Genomic DNA, 11,315 nt, shown 5'->3' with positions numbered 1-11,315 from the left:
AATATTGTGATAATTTTTAAGATACAGGAGACTTGATCCTTTATTAAATGAGATTTGATGTCAGGGTGCTCTGACCCTAGACAAAAATCTAGTAAAATCTGAAGGTAAAATGTCCGTTGACTATGTTTTGCCATATTAGTTCTCATTTCACAGTTTATAAGTATCAGACAAAAATAATTCTTAAAGTTTGTCTACTACCTTATAGTCATTGCATACTTTAAGGCGCAATTTTCTAGATTTAAAAAAAATAAATTCATTATTTTTAGTTCTTTTTAACGGAAAATTACTGTATACACATTACTTTTTGGACAGATACTAGTAATTTCATGATAGCGATTAATCACTATCCATTAAAAAGAAAAAAAAAATCTTTTTAGACTCTAGGGATCAATTAAACCCATAACATACAATCTGGAAAACTTCTACCTAAAAAAATTGAGGGTTTACTATTACTTTGAAAATATGGCATTTTGAATATTCTTATAATACTATAACGATTGACGTATTGAAAAAAATATTTATATTATAATTTTTTCATGTGAGAAACATTTTTAAGTTATATAAAAAGATCTTCTAATCACATTTTGTGAAAAATTTCAAACCAAGTTCAATAACTCAAAAAATAAAATTTTATAAATTAGTGGGGATAACAGCATAGTTGTTTTGTTATATTTGGCACATTTTCTAGAACATTTGATATCTGTGAGACACTCCTGTTTCGAGATATAACAAAGGAATCAAGTATCCTCATTCTATAGTATTATTTGTTTTTGTTGTCTATGAGTTCACTCACCCCTTCGTTTCATAAAGTAACAAATTTGCAACAATTATTGTATGAAAAAGTGTAAAATCGTATTTTATTTTAAATTTTTTTCTTGATGTACACATCATTTGCAACTGTTTGAAATGATTTTTAACGAAAAATAAAAAATCATGTAATGAAGGGTTAACTGCTGCCTTCAATACGTATTTCGGGTTAAATCAACTGATAATCGTCAGTTGACGCAGCGGCGCGCCGTTTATTCAAGTTCAATCAATAATTTATGCCTCGTGTTTGTCGGTCATTGACTTTGCAATCTTATTCGATCTGTTCTCTTTGTTGGATCTTAAGAAGTAAACTGAACCAAGCAACTGTATTTGCATTGCATCGATCTGAAAAAAAGGAATGCAGTTGCATCGATTTGTCTGAGTCATTTGTTGAACATGATTTTGTGACACCTGATTTATTAATCCGGTTTTTAACAACATTAAAAAAAAAAATTCTACGAATTGATGTATATGAAAAAATAAAATGGAATTTTTAGTGGAATTAAGATGGATAGCTTACCTTGTCCGTATGCTGATGAGTGCAAACAAATTATAGCCAGTGAAAATTGAATCCTCATTTGTAATCAACAGCAGCATTAATATTCATTTCGCCATGTGCCAGCACCGTGTTTTAGAGGATCATCATTACTAATTCGAATTGTATTTTGCATTTTTTATTTGCGCTCATGTGTATTATCAAATCATTGAAGATCTGAATATTATTTGAAAGTTTGATGATTATGATGTGTTTTTTTTTTGATGGATTGTTACGGTTTTCTTAAGAAGTTGATTTATTCATTAATAACCCAAAGAGTACATCTGTTGGGCACTCGATAAATCAAGAGGCCTAGGACAAAAAAATATCGAGTTAGAAGCTTACGTTAGAGTAACTCAGTCTTGTATAATGAAAATATTATAATTGAATTCTTTTAATTCATGCAATTAAAACAAATTTTAAAACTATTTACCTTTAAGCATCATGCATTTGAAAACAACATCAACAACTGACAAAAAATAAAGAATCAAAACAAAAACGATAAGTTGTTCTGAGCTGATTCTGATAAGCTATACAATGTGTTTCCTTAATTTCACACACCCGTATGAATGTTATCTGATCCACGGTGCATTTTAATTGACCCAGATACAACCTGCAGCACGAGTCTGGGTGGTACGATGTTATTTGTATTATCGCCCAAATAAGATGTTTTTTTAACCGAAACAACTGCAAAAAGGTTCCAAAGTAATCCGGTAGTTTTCAAAGTGACTTTTCTTAAGTTCGACTCCATCAAAAACATTTTACGTTAACGCATTGCCTGTGGAAAATGAAATTAAATATTGTAAATTGCATGAGTTTTAAAACTTTTGCGAGAATTTTATTTGACAGATACAAATCTCGCGCTCACTAAAAATATCGCATTCTTTATGTTGATGCGATAAAAATTTAAAAAAAAGGCAGTATACGAAGAAAACCAACATCAGAATACGAATAGGAATATTCTTTTTTCTGAATTTTTTTCTTAACGACTCTTGTTACGTATATCAACTGATAGGTTTGGGTAAAGACTTCCGAGCGTCCGTTAACCGATTTATTTCTTCATTGTCTTAATATCAAATTAATATATTCCAAGCTGTGCTTCTTAAAATGTGTTCATAAATTACGAACGGCAAGTTCAGTTGCTTGCAGTCAAATTATTCTAGCAAAAATCCACTTTCCCATGCACCGTTCCTATCTTCACAAACTGCGCTAATTGCGCCTATTTAGACCCCGTCCAAATAAATTGCGCAGAGTAAAATCTGCTTTTTGACACATAGGGGAACCGGGGGTAAGACGGAGTTTTAATAGAGAACCTTGATTTTTAGTGTATTCAAACACTGTACATGTAAGTATTTCTGATTTTAGGAACATTGACATACATCAAATGCGTCGTGCAGCGTCAAACGTCAAAATAATAAAGAAAACAATCCGGAGTGCCGCTGATGCGCGCGGGTGGAAATTTTCGTGGCGTGAAATTCAAGTTTTAATTTATGAAAAAACTTTAAATCCATTGTTGTTGGTGTGCAGTATCTTTCCTTGTTGGTTATCTTTAAAATTCGAGTTGAGGTATGTGAAGTTTTTAAAGTGGTACAAATTTTATCCAATTTTTCGAAGGTGATGGAAAGAATAAGAGAAACATGAGGTATCAAAAAACGAAATAACATAAGCCGTAAATATCATGAATTTTTCGAAAAAGATACCAACGGCTCACCGGCAGGACTTTAACCTGCAATCTCCGCTGATTTCATCCTGCAAATCTTGCAAATCCGTTGGCCGATTTCATCATGTTCACCGTGGTAAAATTGACTAACGCGCCGTTGTTCTGAAACGGAGATAGCAGGTTCAAGTCCTGCCGGTGAGCCGTTGTATCTTTTTCGAAAAATTTATTTAATTTACGGCTCATGTTCTTTCGTTTTTTGCTTCCTCTTGTTTCTCTAATTCTTTCTATCACCGTCGAAAATTTGAATATTTTCAGGTACAAAAATTTACCAAGACAAATCATAACAGTAGTACTGACAAATTTTATTCTTAAGAAGAAACAACCGTCACTCTAATGTTATGATCATTTAGAATCCGGCAGTTACAAACGTGTGTATTTGAAAAACTATTCATTTGATCAAAAAACTTTGTAGGGATGAAATGATGGTGTTTATATGACATTTAATTTAAAAATATAAAAAATAATAATTTATCAATGATTCCAAGAAATAGGGTAAATGTACCCGACCTTGGCACCTAAGGCACGGTTTACCCTTTTTTTCAAGATTCCAACCTTCCTGTTGAGTGCACCACAGAACATCCTTTGGAGAATTTACTTGCTAACTTGCTTAGAGTTCAACAAAAATATGTTTTCCTCTATGGAACTTTCATTAATGTGAGCAAAATGCATGCAAAGTACTCACTGCGGTGCTCCAATTACTTGGCCGCCGTACCAATTGTTTGCCGTTTCGATGATCCGATTCTTGGCCACCAGCAAAGTGCAATAGATCTTTACCAACAATGCTCAATTGACAGTTAACAGAATCGTTGGCTATTCTGAATATAAGGCCACTGACAGAATTACGTCAGCTGAGCGTAAAGTTCTAAGCGACGATGGAACACCGGGCTTCCCTCATACAACAAAAAGGCTTTTGAAAACATTGATGAAATTTGGCTGGAAGGGAAGCACAAAATAAGCTTTCATTTCAAAAAGTCGGAAGTCCAGAATTTCCGCAATTCTTTTTTTTAATTTTTAAAACTTTTAAACTTTTTACTCATTTAAACAAAGTGATTATTATAAACACTTCAGGTTGTTTCAGAATATTTTTGTATGAACAAGAATCATTGGTTTATGAATGACAACCAAACCTTCATCAGAGGGACCGATTCAGAAACGAATTATTTCCGCGAGTGGTTTGAACTTTCTCTTCTTTATGAACATTAAATCCCTTTTTGAAAACTTTTTAAACTAAACCCTTCAAAAAATTTCTCCAATATGTTTACAGTAAGTTACTTATGAAGGACTTATAAAATCTTAATAGTGTGGTCCAGCTGCCAGAATATTGAGGAAAAATATCCGTATCTGGCGCCGATTGATTCACATTCCTCATTCTACATTCCTTTTTTTAAAAAGATTTCACAGTTCATCATTTTTGCGAAGTTTGTTGAGACAATTTCATCAAAATAAAAATCAAATACGACTTGAACGGGAGTAATACTGAAAGGTTTGAGCCGTGTCAAATAAACGAGTTGAACGACTTGAACGTGGTTGTTGTGAAAGTGGTATTGTAACGTTGAATTGAAATATCTTATTTTGAACTTTTCTCATTCATTACATTTTTCCAAATATTGAAAAATTGTTTAGATTTTCTCAGTTTTTTTTTGGAGAATTTCCTGGCTTGAATGCTAACTGGACAAATTCAGGAATTCTAAATCATTGTTTAAATTATTTGTTTTGATTTTTTAAAGACCATAGGGTTATTTTCACTACCAAACAACTATCTTCATATTGTGGAGTTTGGCATCATAAAGTAAGAAATTGAAAAATTATTTGAATGGTATTTTAAAATTTTGCCCTTTTGAATTTGTTAGCTGAGATTATGAGCTTCTAGCAAGAGCCATCTCGAATGCCCGGGGCGTTGCGCAGTGGTTTGACACGCCAAATAGATGTTAGAATGTAAACCTTGCTAAAACATTTTTTAATTCGACTCACATCAAATATTTTTAGGAATAATTGGAAACGATATTTTCCTGAAATTCCAACTTTTGTTTCCAAGAAAAAAACTAGAAAAAAAATCCAAAAAATTAAATCTGTGTATATGGTTTCCAAGCAATAGAAAACGATTCCAAAACTCAATTAATTATGTATTAATTAGGTATTATGTATTATGTAAAGTCATAAGTTTCCATCGATCTTACAGTTTTTGATAAGAAAAACATCTTAAGTCTTGTGAGTTGCTTAATTTCACTAAGTGTTTGTTTCATTTCGAACCACTGTGTTCTGTAGGAGACCACGTGGTCTGTTCGGCAGACTGCAATGCAAATGCTGTTGGCACGCATACCAATGTACCTTCGATTCATGGTTCCCAAATAGCGATTTTTGCATTTAAAATGCTTGGATATGACTTTTAGTTAGTCGAATCACTTATGTTCTCCAACTTATTTCGAAGCTTAAGTTGATAGAAACGATCTTATCATACAACCCAATTAGTATAAAAACATTTGTGCGTAGTTTTAAATGAATTTTTAGGGAAAACATCAGCCCAAAAATACCTCTTTAATGAACATGTATTTTTTCCAGCTTCCAACACTGGTTGTGTATTTCGATTGAAGTTGCATGCCAAGAAAAGGAACAAAATTAGTTTTAAATTTTTATTCAAAACCTAAATAAATATTCATTCTTTTGTCTTTCTAGTATTTTTTAATTTTTTTGCCGAGTTTAACTGTCGGCATCAGTATTTATTGCAAATTTTTCAAATGAATGCCCGCGTTTGAAATCGCATGTGAATTTAACAGTTGCACTAGAAAGGTGAGTTCTTCTGATTTTCATACGGTGGTTTCCAACATAATTGCCTCGGATGCAGATCGAAAAAAATTAACTACTTTAATAAAGTACAAACAATTAAAAAATTCGGTACGCACAGATTTGAAACAAACTATTCTCTTCGCAATTAAAATATATTCAAAATTTTTTAGCTCAATTTGGACCTGAAAAACATAAAAAGGCATGTTGGCATGCCAAGATAAGGACCATGCCAAAATAGGGCTCACTTACCCTACTCTTACTTTTCCATAAAACTTCTTTTTTATCTTTGCACACTTTTTTCAGTCATGTATTGATCTATTATTTTTACCACAGAAGCAAAACCTTTGCAAACTCATGACATTTTATACAGACTCACCTGGAAAAAGCAATTGGAATCTGATTGGAACTTTTTCATGAGTAGGCATCTCGAAGAATATGATCTCTTAAATCCAGTTTTAACATAAATTTCTTTGTCTATCAGAATACATCTGTCACATTACGTAAAACCGGTTGAGTAGATTGCGATCTAAGTAAGTGATCACTATCAGCTATTTACTTGGTGTCTACTAGTCAGGCAACATTTTTTATCTGCCGGAAGCTGCATAGTTAAGGGTGTTGCATTCAGTTATCCCTAAAAACCATAGACTTTTAACCAGTGATTGAAATCCTTACCAATTTTCTCATCAGAGGCTCTCAAAATACACGCTTTGAGGCCTCGCATAGTAATACAGAAGACGATACATATACATTCATTCAAACCTCCCCCCATGAGGAGGATTTGCTCTGAGAGACACTATTCGTTTGCTGCCCCGAACGAACTCTCTCAACGTTCGGTTGCTACATGATGCATGAAGAAGACAAGGCACACATACTCATTTACGATATTGAATTTGATGGACTCAAGCCGATAGCTGTCGTTGAGGAGAACATCTTCAATCTCGCCGCAAAGGTTGAGGCAACAACGACAACAACCGAACTTATTGCATTGTATAGACCCGCAACGTATGGAGCAAGGAGGGGGAGGAAAAAGAAACGAAAACACTAGCTGCCTGCGTGCGGTTGCTGTGCAATAATAGCAACAGCAGAAAAACCTCGGGTATTCGATCCAGGCACAAACGAGGAGACTCGGGTTTGCTGTGCCTTTTGAATTCGGTTCCCTCAAGAATGTAACAGGAGATGAGTGAGAGACATTCGTTTGGTTTTTTGGATTCGCTGCCTCGAAAGTATATTGCTTCGTGAAGGCGGGCCATGTTGAGAGCGATGCATCATCGGTTTTGTCGTTTTCGCTGCCTCAAAGCAACCTTTGCTTCCGAGTAAAGCGTTGAGCGAGAGAAGGTTGATCAATTCATTCTCAACTAAATAGGTACAACCACTGCTTTTAACCATAGTTGAGATCAAAGGTTCCACTCCAATATTTGGTTTAAACTTCGTGAGCATTCTAATGTTAGCTCCTTACACTTCTTAAACGTTTGGAAAAAACAAAAAATCTGAAAAAAACAACAGAAGAATTTCCGAGGCGATTGTGCAACATTGCATCACACGTTAACTTAAAAATCTGACAAAAATAGGCTAGATAGTCCTTTTCAAAATCAACACAACGCTGCTAAAGGTTTGCATATCCGAGCTCTAGTAACGGAACTTTCATCGAAATGAAGTTACGGATACTAAATGATCATAGCCTTATATCTATCAAAATGAAGCATTGTCTGTCTTTTCCCTATAGACTCGAAAACTACTGAAGAGTTTAGATTCAGAAATTGTTTCTAAAATATTTTCAAACCGGGGGGGCTCCCATACAAAATCAATAAAAAAAATTACACAATTCGAACAATTTCCGGAAACTACTGAACCGATGAACGTAAAAATTAGTTTAAGAAGAGAAATCACCGTGGATTTGTTCTATGAAATTAAGTATCCGTCTTTCATTTCAACTCTTTAACCCTCAGCGATAAAGCAGCATCCTAATTTCGTAAAAATTAGTTGTAGCCGTTTCGAAGACCGGTAACAGTTTCTATAATACTTTCAAACTCCTTAAAATTAAGATAAGGGGAGGGGGAGGGGAGTGCAAACAAAATTTATGAAATTATGATTCAATCTGAACAACGAGATCCCGGGAATTATTCTAAAACATTTTTTAAAAACGAACACACACATATGAGGCCCTTAGAACCAAAGGGGTATAAGTGCATAAAACCTGATTTCGAGAAAAGAGCACTTGAACTTCGTTGTGTTCCAGTAAATTCCATAGATATTTTTATGATTTTTTTTCATGTGAATGATTTTTCTAAATAAAAACAAAGCATTTTAAAACATTTTCCCGAAAAACAACGTTTATTTGACGTTTATTGAGGCGATACATATTTTTTAAATTTGGTACTTATACCCCTTTGGCTCCAAACACATGCACTTATACCCCTTTGCCACCAAATAAATTCACTTATACCCCTTTGCCACCAACAAATTTTCACATCCAGGTTTTTTGATCTTATTGATATGGGTAAGAAACCATAAATATTCATTGCTACAAGAGTCAATTAGTTTTCGTATAAATATATTTTTTGTTGTTTTGATGAGAAATATACTCTGGTACAGTAGGTTAAGAGATTTTATGGCTGAAGATCGACCTGATCTTGGCAACTTCTACTAAATCTCTCCAAACAACGTTTCTTCATCAAGATTAATTTATAATAATTCGTGAAAGGTATTTTCCACTAAATTCCAATCACCACGTGTTTTGTACGTCCAATCACCACGTGTTTTGTACGTCTTTGCCTAATCAATTGGGTATTGGAATGGGACTTGCGGTCACTCTGAGTTGGTTTTTTACAGTAAATTAACGATAGGCGCTTCAATATTAACCCAATTATCTCGTACAAATACATTTTTTTGTACTTTATAAGGCTTTAATCCGTGACACACTTCATATATCCAGAAATCAGGAATTTGTGATCCGCTAATTTGTTATTGAAATAGAAAAAATAATTAAATATATTAATTTTTTTTTCTACTAGTATTATCACTAAATGCAATCAGATGAATCATAGTTGATGGTTAATTTTTAAACATCATCAGCTATTCAAAAGAAAAGTGAATTACATTAATTTTAAAATTTTTTGGTCCCGATGGAAAAACATTACTTTCATGAAATCAAGTTAGGGTTGGTGGCAAAGGGGTATAAGTACATCAGTTTAATGGACTTTGGAGGCAAAGGGGTATAAGTGCAGCACTTATACCCCTTTGGCTCCAAACAAAAAGGAAATTTCAGTTAGCACGATTTTTTCAACGAAATCTAAACATAACAAAATAGTGAAATAAAATTATGGTTAAAATAGCATATGATGATTGACAGTCAAGGATTCGTTCTAGATGGTTATCTCGATTTTTTCCATTTTGTCACTTATACCCCTTTGGCTCCAAGGGCCTCATATAAGATCTCAGTCAAACTTCATGTTTCTTTGAAGGGATCTAATTTTCTTAAATCTAAGGCGTACATCTTTCAAGGATAAGATGGCTAGCATCTTACAAATGCTAAAACTACCGACCCACAGAAAGTGCACTATGTATGCCGTGACCGCGATTCGATCTCATGACCTCTGGCTTGGAAGACTCGAACGCTATCCTCTAGGCCACGGTCGGCGACGTATGCATGTTAAATATATGTAAAATAATGCACATGTAAAATATATGCACATTGATTCAAATATATCGTACATATCGTGCATACAAGCCCGTAAATTGTTTAAAATATACCCTTCATAATGTTTTAAACTTATTCAAACTGTTTTCAATGATAATAAATTAAAAATGAAAAAATGAACTATAAAATTACCTAAATAAAACAAATGAAGAATTGATTCATGCAATTATGGGTTTAAGACAAAAAATTATCTTTGTATTTGTTTGATAATTCCAACCTTTTTTCGTTTTTCTGCACACTTTAGATATTTGCTCTTCATATGAAAATAAAGATGTTTTCTTCTTTTTTAAGTTTTGAAATTCATCTGGCTTTAAAAGCCAGAGAGAAACAAGTGCATAAATGTTACTTTCGAGAAAACACAATCTACCTGCTGCGCAATTTTTTATATACTTTTCGAAGTGTGGTGAGCTTTCGTTCAATGCAAATTGTTTGGAAACACATATAATCTTCTAAAACTTATCTATTTGAATGAAAAAAATTTGCACCAAATGGCTGTGAAATGTCTACTGTCACAGGAATCGGCATAGCCTCGATGAGTTTTGTATGACGACAATTTCAAAAGGAACAATAAAATGGTTCCGGAGGATATCAGGCTTTTCCAGAGCAATAATTTCATGCATTTCGGGAATTCCCGAGAATGAAACTATGATTCTTGGGAATCGGGAATTCCCGATTTTTTCAATTTCCCTGGAATTCCCGCCCTAGAAATCCCGGGACAAACACTCTAAATATAATGTACTTGTTATTAAGTAGACATGAATGCCACAAGCACAGAAAATCCGTTTAAAGAGACTCTGGCCACAGCCACAAAGGACGAAGCTCTGTTTTTCTCTTCTTCTATTGTGCATTTGCCGTTCATGAAGTTTCTGATATCTTTGGTTTCAACTAACTAGCGAGAAATTGCACTTGCACTAACTTGCGCCAGAATGTTCATGAATATAAGTAATGATCACTTTGCACTCTTTCTTGAATACAGTTGTGCAAGTACTTGTTCCGTGATCTTAAATGAAATGGATTGTCTCCATCTCACGCGAAAAAATCAAATTGAGAAGCAGTGTCCGGCACAAAAACGTTAATCCGCTAATCGCTTATTAGTCTGCTAACTTTCGGTTAGCGAATTTATTTTCCCGCTAATTTTTTCTTCAGCTAGCGAATAAGAAAGTTCCGCTAATTTTGAGTTCCGCTAACTGAAGAACGCTACCTCTGTTAAGTGTTAATTTGACCATAGACTTATAGACAATAAATTAGGCGTCATTCATATTTTAAATTTTTAATCCGATCAGGCATTTAAATTTTCGTTAAAGATTGATTTAAGAAGCTATTCGATCTCGATTTTGACTGGAATCATAGGAATAAGCGTGTTTTTGAATTGTCTTCACTTGAATTTATGTATGAAGCCTAAGCCTTCTTTGAATATAAGAGAGATGAAAAAGTTTTGAAAAATTGAAATTTCCAGAACAAAATAAGTCAATAAATCAATAAATCTTTTGAGCATTAATGTCAAAAAAACGTGAAAAATATTTCAGACAAAACAAAACATATACCAAAAGAGAATCTTTGCATTACCTGATGTAAAAGATATTCATAAACGCGTGAATATTTTGAAAAATTTGATTTAAAAGTTTTTCCTTTCACTTTCCTTCAAATACGCTAACTAAAACTTAAAGTGGACTGACGCAACTGATGTGGACAGAAATATTACAAAATAAGTTCAAAAACTACCCCTGTTGATATCCTTTAACAACTTTGCTAGTCAATATTAAAATTAAAGA

Source organism: Uranotaenia lowii, chromosome 3, assembly GCF_029784155.1.
Source record: "Uranotaenia lowii strain MFRU-FL chromosome 3, ASM2978415v1, whole genome shotgun sequence".
Lineage (NCBI taxonomy): Eukaryota > Metazoa > Arthropoda > Insecta > Diptera > Culicidae > Uranotaenia > Uranotaenia lowii.
The sequence above is the reverse complement of the archived record's forward strand: the minus strand, read 5'-3'. Positions refer to the sequence as shown.